The sequence below is a fragment of the Gymnodraco acuticeps genome, unplaced genomic scaffold, assembly GCF_902827175.1.
Source record: "Gymnodraco acuticeps unplaced genomic scaffold, fGymAcu1.1, whole genome shotgun sequence".
Lineage (NCBI taxonomy): Eukaryota > Metazoa > Chordata > Actinopteri > Perciformes > Bathydraconidae > Gymnodraco > Gymnodraco acuticeps.
This window is the reverse complement of record NW_022990141.1, coordinates 367,071-377,691: the sequence shown is the minus strand read 5'-3', so window position 1 is coordinate 377,691 and position 10,621 is coordinate 367,071. Positions and strand designations below refer to the sequence as shown.

General features: G+C 44.4%; 1 protein-coding gene across 1 annotated transcript in view; it reads left to right on the top strand.

The window, feature by feature from the left end:
• Nucleotides 1-3,659: 3,659 nt before the first annotated feature.
• Nucleotides 3,660-10,621, top strand: part of cyfip1 (cytoplasmic FMR1 interacting protein 1) — a 51,680-nt gene continuing 44,718 nt past the window's right edge. Inside the window, 1 exon segment of the mRNA XM_034217167.1 lies at nucleotides 3,660-3,892. The gene's annotated coding sequence lies outside the window, so the exon portion shown is untranslated.

The following is a 10,621-nucleotide window of genomic DNA, read 5'->3' as shown; positions in this document are numbered from 1 at the left end:
GGCAGCGGTTCTGCCCCTGCAGGAGACACACTGAACATCAGACAACATCCTCAAGATCCCTGGGTTCCATCTCGCTGGGTCCATCTACAGCAAGCAACACGGTGTAGCAACGTTCGTCCGGACTGAAATAAGCTGGTCAGCCAGTAGCCAATCCCCACCAGGCTCTAACATCGAGTGGCTGGTTACAAAAATCCAGGAAACATCAGTCGTCAACGTATATAAGCCCCCTCCATCAGAGCTGTCCACGACGTCACTCCCATCAATAACTGCACCCGCCATCTATGCAGGTGACTTCAACTGTCAGCACACAGACTGGGGTTACAACTACACAACACCTAATGGAGTGGCGCTGAGTGAATGGGCCTCCATCACTGATGCACTGCTGCTGTATGACCCCAAGGAGCCTCCAACCTTCTTCTCTGCACGCTGGAACACCTCCACCAACCCGGACCTGGCCTTCGCCATATGCCACAGTAACGACCCGATACCGGTGAGATGCGTCCTGGACAGGTTTCCCCGTTCACATCACCGACCATCCATCATTAAAGTCCCATCACTGGTGGAACCGGTACCAGGGAAACCCGTCAAGCGATGGAACTTCCGAAAGGCCAACTGGGAGTCGTATGCTGAGGAGACTGAAAGAAGGTCAGCTGGCCTGCCAGACCCAGATACAGCCGACCTGGATGCGGCCTATGCAGCCTACTGCCAGGTCCTCCTGGGTGCGGCAAAGAAGTCCATCCCACGTGGCTATAACAGGAATTACATCCCGGGTTGGGACGAGGAATGCAGCCACCTTCTGTGTGACCACCAGAGGGCTAGCTCCAGAGAAGAGGTGGATGTGACTGCAGCAGCACTGCTCAAGAAGCTGGATATCACCCGCAGGGCAAGATGGACAGAGGTTGTTGAATCAATCGACTTCACCCATTCTAGTCGCAAGGCGTGGCAGACCATCAACCAGCTCACAGGCAGAAATACAACACCCCACAGCTGCCCAGTCACAGCAAACGCCATCGCATCCCAGCTCCTGAAGAACGGCCGCTTCCCGGATGCTGACAAAGCCTTTGCCCGACTGACATCGCGTGAGGTGTCTTGCATCTCGGGAGCGGCCAGTGTCGATTCCAACCTCTCGGGAGAATTCACAGCAGAGGAACTCAGTGAGGCCATGAGCAAGCTCAAGCCAGGCAAATCCCCTGGCCGTGACAACATCCACCCGGAGTTCGTCATCCACCAGAGCACAACAACATCTGGCTGGCTCTGTGCTTTCTATACATCATGCTACCAGAGATTAAAGCTCCCAAAGACTTGGCGCCGTGCCTCTGTCATAGCTCTGCCGAAGCCAAATAAATCTGCAGAAGACCCCAAGTCATACAGACCAATCTCGTTGCTCTGTGTCCCATTTAAGATCTTGGAGAGGATGATCCATAGCCGCATCGAGCCAGTGGTGGACTCACAGCTCCCACGGGAACAAGCTGGTTTCCGTCGTGGAAGATCAACAGCAGACCAGGTAACACTACTCTGTCAGGACATCGAGGACAGCTTCCAGGACAATGAGAAAGATGGGGTACCTGGATCTGACTGCTGCATATGACACCGTGTGGCTCCGGGGACTCCACCTGAAGCTGCTGAGGACAATACCGGACCGCCACATGGTGGAGTTCATCATGGAGACACTTTCCAACCATAGCTTCATCCTCCAGACCAGCAGTGGCCAGTGCAGTAGGCTCAGAAGACTGAAGAACGGGGTACCGCAGGGGTCTGTTCTCTCGCCGATGCTGTTCAATGTTTACATCCACGACCTACCTGATACAGCATCCAGAAAGTATGGCTACGCAGACGATCTTGCCATCATGCTGAGCTGACCAACGTGGGAGGCGATGGAAGAGGGTCTTAACGAAGACATGAGCACACTAGTAGCATAACTCCGAAGGTGGCATCTACAGCTCAGCGTCGGAAAAACAGTTGCAGCGGCATACCACCTTAGCACCAGAGAAGCCAGGAGGGAACTTGAGGTGCGCGTCGACAACAAATGTCTGGAGGTCCAGCAAGCCCCGAAGTATCTTGGAGTGCGTCTGGATCGGACATTATCCTTTAAAAACATTTGGAAGAAGTCAAGGCCAAGGTGACATCCAGAGTCGCGCTGATCCGCCGCCTCGCTGGAACAACCTGGGGAGCCTCCGCTAAGACGCTGCGAATATCCACTCAAGCCCTGGTCTTCTCTGTAGCGGAATACTGCGCCCCAGTCTGGAGCAGAAGCCCTCATGCGAGAAAGGTCGACGTGGCTATCAATACCTCCCTCCGAATAATAACTGGATGCTTAAAGCCTACCCCTTTGTCCCTCTTGCCAGTCCTCGCGGGAATTTCACCGGCCGGCCTCCGACGGGAGGCTGCCACCCTCGCCCTGGCCAGGAAGGCACAAAAGTATGACTGGCACATCCTGCACAACACCACAATAACACCAGCACCTCCAAGCAGACTCAAGTCCCGCCACCCCTACAACAAAGCAGCTCAAGATATGCTCAACTCCACCTCTGAGGACATCTCCAGAGATGCATGGTTGGCAGCAGCTTGGAAGCAAGAGTGGTAGTCAACCGGGCCCTCCCGAATCCACCGTTACATCTGGGACCCAGGAGATGGCGCCATTGGAGGAGACAACCTACCGCGCCGGCAGTGGACCACTCTGAACCGTCTACGAACTGGGGTCGGTCGCTTTAAAACATCGATGAAGACGTGGGGTTTGGCGGACAGTGCGGCATGCGAGTGCGGTGACCCTGAGCAGACCGCTGTCCATATAATCACCATCTGCCCCTTATATAGACCACCCTCGGAAGCCGGCCTCTTCGACCTAGGACCAGAGATGCGGGCATGGCTACACGACACCGAGTTGGACCTCTAACGTTACACGAAAGAAGAAGAAGTTTGTGATTGGACAGAGCCAGCCAGAGAAGCACTGCTGTGATTGGTTGTTTTAGCTGCCAGTCAAGAAATGACGCTTCGTGATTGGTCAACACCCGACAGCCAACACATCAGCCGTTAGCACACACTCAGATTTACAGTTTACACATTATGGGATGCTTAGTTGAAGTACCAGAGTGTAGGAATACTCTGTTTCAAGTAAAAGTCCTGCATTCAAAATGTTACTCAAGTAAGGCAAGGCAAGTTTATTTATATAGCACCTTTCAACACAAGGCAATTCAAGGTGCTTTACAAAAATGAAAGACATTCAGACAAAGGTATTTAAAAACAGTAAAAGATAATAAAAGAAACATTAAAAGAAAAATACATGAATAAAAAGTACATGAATACAAAGTTACAGTGCAGTTTAAGATATGAATAGTTCACACAGAAGTTCCACTTTACTGATGAACAGAACGGCTCAGTTTCAATTAAAAGCAGTACACAAATATTACCATCAAAATATAGTTAAAGTAGCTAAAGTAAAAGTAGTCATTGTGCAGATTGGTCCATTTCAGAATAATATACATGATATGTTTAATAATTATTGATCATTCAAGTGTTATCAAAGCTGGTAAAAGTGCAGCTAGTTTTATTATTATGTATTTATTTATGTATTTAATTTTGGCTTAAACGGCATTCCATAGCAGTGCACCCGGGGGCAGCTTCTTACTGTACATTCCTCCCCCTGCAGGAGGAGTCCCGCCCCTAACCCTCTCTGAGTTTCCTGTTGAGTTTCCCTGTTTCAGGAACTCCCTGCTTCCCTCCCCCGCCCAGGATAATAACACCGATAAAAATATTCCTCTGGTCCGACGAGAGGAGAAACTAAACACACTTGTTCATGTTTTAAGGACTTCAGTGAACCCAGCTGTCCGGATACATGTCGCTGTAGTCGGCTTTTAACCCGCACAAGTTCCCCTTCCTAACCACACAGCTCCGGGTGAGTAAAACCATCGAGAATAATTTAAAGTAAACTGTGCGAAAACAGTTTATATGAAGCGTCTAGTAACATTGGTTCAACCCAAGCTTTTAATTAGCATGTCATCCGGTTAAAGAGGCTACAATGTGGCAACGTAAAGCCGTGTTCCTGGCTCTTAGGCCCGGGCTGTGACTAATCTCAGGCCGCGGCTCGGAGCAAGGATTCGGCCATGATCAGCTACATGCTGCTGGAGGACTTCCACACAGCAGAAAAGTCACTTTACACTAAGGGTTTCTGCCTCTAAAGCTCAAATGAGAATCAAATAAGAAGTTTGTAGTGAGTTGGAGTTGAGAGTTATGTGTGTCCATGAGTTGTGATTGCTGTTGGAAAAAGTTAATAAAAGTTATACATTTAATAATTAAGCGAATTAACTTTCAGTAGGTGTTCAAAGTGACACTTAATGAGTCTTTATCATTGTTTTAATTGGATTTTTGTTTGATCCTTTGGGATTTACTGTATTAGAAGACAGTGTTGTGTTCAGGAACCAGACTGTATTCCACACCCTGGTGATGCATTCACTGCCCTGCCTAAATACCAGTTCACTTCAGCCTCTGCATCAGTTTGAACTTTCTATGTTAGGATATAGGGAAATACCTTGTAATGTTTTTCTTTGTACTTAATTAGGCATCTTTTTCACATGTTCAATAATAATAACAATGGTTGGCATCATTTTAATAAAATAATAGGTATTATTATAAATCATAATATGTAGGAACATGTATATAGAAGAAAAGATGTGTTTCTGAATTTAGCATATATCATTTACATACAAATAAAAATACTTAGGAAAATAACTTTTCAAATAGATGTTTTAGAGAAACATAGAAATAAATAATAATGATAATTAAATATAAAATACTGGAACAACATTCCTAAATACTACATTTTTGTAGTATTTAGTATGTATGTAGTTTGTGCAAATGAATATGTTCACTTTGGATTAAATTGGGTTGGGTTTCCATCAAATCTGTCAAACGTGCCTTTTTAAAGAGGAGTGTGTGAAGTCTTGCTTTTAGTTTACAAGTCTTAGATATGAGGACACGAGGAAAGGAAGGAAGGAAGCAACGATAGTGAAACCACATCTGTTTGTATCTGGTGCTGCTTCTTCCGGTGGTTACACAGATGCTGCAAACCCAATTTAACTTCATACTTCAGGTGTTGTTATACTTCAGCGGTGAAGCCACTGAAACTGATTTTTGGGTTTCTATTTTTCATTCAATGACTTTTAGGATTGACGTGCATTTGTTAAAGTATACAGAGCAACGTTTGTTGTCCTAATTTCCTGCCTTTTTGGAGATTTTTGAACCTTTTTAAACTTTTCTTTTACCCCAATCTTTGAGTTTTTGTTAGCTAGTTTGATCATTTAACTCTAACCCAATGTAGACCCGAGTCCTATGAAAACACTTGCATCGAAGTCATTGGAGAAAAGGGAAAATGTCATGGATCTGTGTAGCTTTGTTGTTGTTTTTCTGTCTTTCTTAGTAGGGCTGCACGATTTGGGGAAATAATATAATTGCGATTTTTCTGACAGATATTGCGATTCGATTTGCGATATTTGTTGTTACGCGACCCAACGGAAGTTTATTGTAAAATGCGGCCATATCTCCGGCTAGGAAGGTCGTATCAACGTGCTCCCGTCTCTAGCACCCCCGCAGCCCGAGCTACGAGTGAAAGAACTAAACTTACATGAAACTCCCGTTGGGTTGCTTTAAAGTCAAGCTTCAGTTTAAGAGTCACCCTGTAATAGAAACATGTGATGGAGCATTACTAACCTGACTCAGATGCTTTGTTTCACCAAACCATCTAAAGCTCCATTGGAAGCACTTTCAAAAATACTTGGCAGGTGATTGGATCAATCTGTCTATCACCTTCTATCGTGGGCCACTTCTGATTGGTTAACAATGGCTGGTACATGTGGAGCACAGCACTTCTGATTGGTGTGGATGACTGACACACAAGAAGAACAAAGCCCTACTTCTTTAAGTCACTTTGTGGACATTTTCTCGTCAATGTTGGTCTTTGTTTAGTTATAGTAACTAATTATAGTAACATTTTGCAGGTGAAAGCCCTGGGGGCCTCTGACACTTTTGGCCCCTGAGTTGAGTCTTTTTCCTTAATTCAACAACACAGGCTTTTCTTTGGGTCCAAGTGTACTTTTTTAGATTTACTAGTGGCTCTTAAAGTTTTGAAGCTCTGAGAAACGTAGAGATTGTTTTGCGTTGATAAGGAAGTGTGTGATATCCTGCTGAAGAAGGATTTCACACCTCAGTGCAGAATCATCCTTCAGTGTGTCGCTGTGTGTTGGTCGGAGGATTCCGGTTTAGATGGTCTGTTTTTGTTTTGAGTGTGTTGTGCAGGGCATGTTGTTGCATCTCTTCAGAGCAATGCAGCGGCTTCCTCAAAGTCTTTAGATGTGAAAACTTCTCTGATGAATGTGATATTCTTGCATTTAATTTAGGCAGAGCTTACATACGTGCGTGGGAAATAGTAATAACTATAATCTTATTTAATATGCTAACTTTAGATAACTATCTATCAATGCTTCAATCTTCATTTTATTGAAGGAAAGTCATTATATGCACACAAGTTTATGAATGACAAGGATTCAATCCTCCAGTCCCTCCTGAGTGTGCAGAGGTGTCCCCGTTAGTCTTCCTGTGATTTCACAAACGTCTGAGGAGCTTAAGTGAAATACTCCTGGTTTGATTCTAGCGGTTGTTTGCCCTCAGCCTGACTCACCTAGTTACCTGCCGCAGTGTAAGCTCCTTACGGTGTGATTACAGACGGTCAAACACGCGCTGTGCTCTCTGAACCCTTTTATAAGCAGCATGTCTTTTCTAATTTGTCTTATAAGAGCAGACACATCTACAGATTAAACAGGAACTGTGAAGACGCTTCCTTCTTTTAAATAATGCACTGGCAGTTCAAGTGGATGAACTCAAGAATGGAGTTGTCGGGTCAAATGTTTGTCAAAGCATGTAAATGTATGTTTTGGGAAAAGCAGGACAGTTTGTTTCTCTTGGTAACTTTCAGTTTTTCTCTCAGTCACATGTCTGTGATTCTTACTTCACTTTTTTGTCACAGACTTTTAATGATTGGCCGTCTGACATCCCCTCGTGTCAAACAAAAAGAAGAAGATGTTTGTCTGAGTAATTACTGAGACAGAGTTCGCTCTTCTTTCTGACTTCCTTCCCTCTTTAAAAAACCATTATTTCACAACTTGGCGCCTATTTTTACCCCCTCAGCAGCAGAACACTTAGGCCCCGGCCACACGAGGACGAAAACGGCTAAACGCATAGGATTAACGCAAACGCAATCGCAAAAAAGCTTCCGTCCACACGCAATATTCACCGGATAGTGTCTGCCCACACGAGACAGCTCCGTTTAGCTCCAACCGCTGGAGAAGCTGCAGTACATAGCAGGAGCCTGTACGTGGCGCTGTAACTTCCTCCACAAAAGCAGCGAAGAAGCATGGTTGTCATGGTTGCCCTTCTGTTTATTCTCCGCGGTGGGGGCCGAGGGAACCGGGCAGAGTTTTTGGCCAGTCAACGTGTATTAAAGTGTAAATCTTCCGACAAAATTATAAAAGTGCCGGTCAAAGGTCTTCTTTGTTATTTATTGAGCTTTAAAACAAATGAATAACGAATCTATATAATATAATAATAAAATACACGGAGCCTCTCTTTTTCCTCCCTCTCTTCGGACAGCGTCAGTGTCTGTCTCATGCAGCAGCTGATCCAGTAATGAGTGACCCGGCCGACAGTAAAAAATAAACGTATTTATAACTAGTTTAGGTAGTTTGAGAGGTGTCTCCGTCCTGTCAGATTAGACTTCACTCGCGTTTATGTCCATATCGAGAGATAGATAAATAATCTGAATTCAGTGTGCAGTTTACTTTGACGCGGGGGTGAGCAGCAGAGGTGGGGAGAGGCGGGGCTATTGCCTCATCATTATCAGAAAATGATCATATAGGGCGTACACACGGAGCCGTTGGACCCCCCCAGAGCGTTGCGTATGCCGGTCTATCCACCTTGGGACCCGTTATCGTTTTCCGCAGTCGTTTAGTGCCGTATTCGGTCGTCCTCGTGTGGCCGAACGGTCTATATGACACTAAACAGTAACGCAAACGACCGTTTTCGTCCTCGTGTGGCCGGGGCATTATACTTAATAATACTGATCACTGCAGTCAGTCAGCAGTAACACAACAACGCAGTTTTATTTTGCACTTTGTGTTTAAAGCTGCTATTTGTGCACAGTGTCAGATCAAGACAAGGCAAGTACTCTAAAATGATATGCTAAAAGTAGAATTATATTTAAGTAGTGTTTGTGTAGGATAACTACTAGCGTGGCAGTCCAAAAGTCAACATGTTAAAGCTGATAAACATACAGTTGTATACTTTTTTACTTTCATTACTTTTCATTTACCTGGTGTAAAAACAACGAAGGTCAGACTGCTCAGTTTGGACTGTGACACATTTTCTGTTGTTTCAGCTCTGTACTGAATGTAGGTTTAAGTGCATTTTAGGATGTTAATGTCTTAATGTTTTTTTATTAAGATATAGTTCCTACACTTTTCTCCTAATAAACACACTGAGATGAAACCTGAAAGTCAGGGCTTGTAGCTCATAATTAGGGCTCCAAGTCCCTCGAACAAATGCTTCTTCAGGCGACGCTTGACTCGACTTAACTTTAGACATTTCACCAGCGTTCCAGCAGATCCTATTTTCATACATTCTTCGTACTCCAATAAGAGCTTTCTGTCGATGTGGTGGAGTAAAGGACTTGTGTTACCTCCTCGGGCAATCGTTTAGTTCGACAACATTTGCAATAAATGTTAGTTCGGTCCACGTCAGATTTATAAAAAAAAAAAAAAAAAAAAAAAAAAAAAAAAAATCCCAAAGACCTCCAGACGACAGACACAGCTCCTCTCCTCGTTCTTCTTGTGTGTCGTATGTATCTCCAGCTCCAGTCTCTCTCTCTTCAGGGTCCATCTTTACATTCAGCTTCACATCTTATGCTACTGCGGCTACGCTTGGCGCTGAACCCCAGCATGCATTTCAGCGTGGAGACTCCTTTCACTGGCGCACCGCTCAAGTGCCTGTCGCTACGATTTCAACGGTGTTACGGTATAGGAAAAATGTATATCATATGGTATAAAGTTCACGGTATTCGGTTTGAAGCGGTACACCGCCCAGCACTACTCATAATCATTTTACTTCAGATGTAATGTGACGGAGGACATAACAAGGCTTTTCTCTTATTTGAATGAAGCTTTCAATACGATTGATTGATTATTTATCAATAAAAGTGATTTTAATTTATTTGACAAAGTAACTTTCTACTGAATATAACTTGTTAGTTTGTACAAACAGTGTGTTGTGTTAAACAAAATAGTTGTTTTTGAGGCTTAACACCAACAAATATGAAGTGGAACTGAATATTGCATGTTAATTATTATGCAAAATAAAAATCCATATTATTGAGAATGGATACAGTATTACAAAACATAAAGACAATTACAAGACAATATATTTTAATATTGTCTTACACCCCTACATTGAAAAACTACATATCCCATGAGTCAATGGGGTTGGACTTTGAGTTTTTAGAAACTAAATCTAAATGTCTTCCGCCTGCAGTGATCTGTCAGCTGTTTCTCATCTCCTGACGTGTTCAATGACCTGACAGTGACCGTGTGTGTGTGTGTGTGTGTAATGTAATTATTCAGACCCTTTATCTGCAGCTGGGGGTCAGTGACCCCCCCACGACCACAGGCTTTGTGTTTCTCTCGATTCTGATTGCAAACGTGTTTTTGATTGTTCGCTGTCAGCAGCATTGTGAGAATGCAAACAGCAGCAGAGCTCACAATAAACAGGTCTGATGTATTTCACTGGATCCATGTTGGTCATCAGTTTGCTCCTGGACCTGTTGGGGAACGGGGCAATATGTATTAATATTATGTATACGACAACGCACACACTCATTTATATTTAAGTATTGTTTAAAGAGCCCATTAGTTTCTCTCCCACACTCCCCTCTGCCTGAAATGCCTCCATTGGACTCCTTTGTTTACTTCAGGGACACATTGGCCCTTTCTCATTTCATCAAATCCCCCTCCTCGACTCCTCGGTCCTCCGGTAGTGACCCGGAAATGAATTTCAGCGCGCCATGTTGAAGGACATCTCATTTCTCTAAATGCACTTCGAGGACCGAGCATCGAGCATCGAGGAGGCTCTCTGGAGGAGCTCTAACCGAGGATACACTGATGGGTCCTCCACGATCCTCCACGGCTCCTTCGTGGATGCATTTCCGGCAACAGAGATGTTTCAAAGAGTCGTGACGCACGGCCGGACTTATCTCAGCCAATGACAGCTCTGCATGCATCCCCTGGATATTATATTATTAACTGCTTTCATCGCGCCGCGATGTTTACAGAGAGAACAGCTGTGAGGTCCGTGCAGAAAGCAGAGCAGTGTGTATAATATATATCACTCAGTATAACAGGCCTACTCTCTTTATTTGCTTTAGTTTAGTAGATATCTACAAACAAAGAGTCCATATTTTTCTAAAACCATTTAGTGCTTCACATAATAAAATACACAACGGCTGTAGCCTGTTTTAGGAACTGTATGTGCGTGTGTGTGGTCTAGGTGTGTGTGGTACAGTGTGTGCGTAGATGCAGCGGACAGA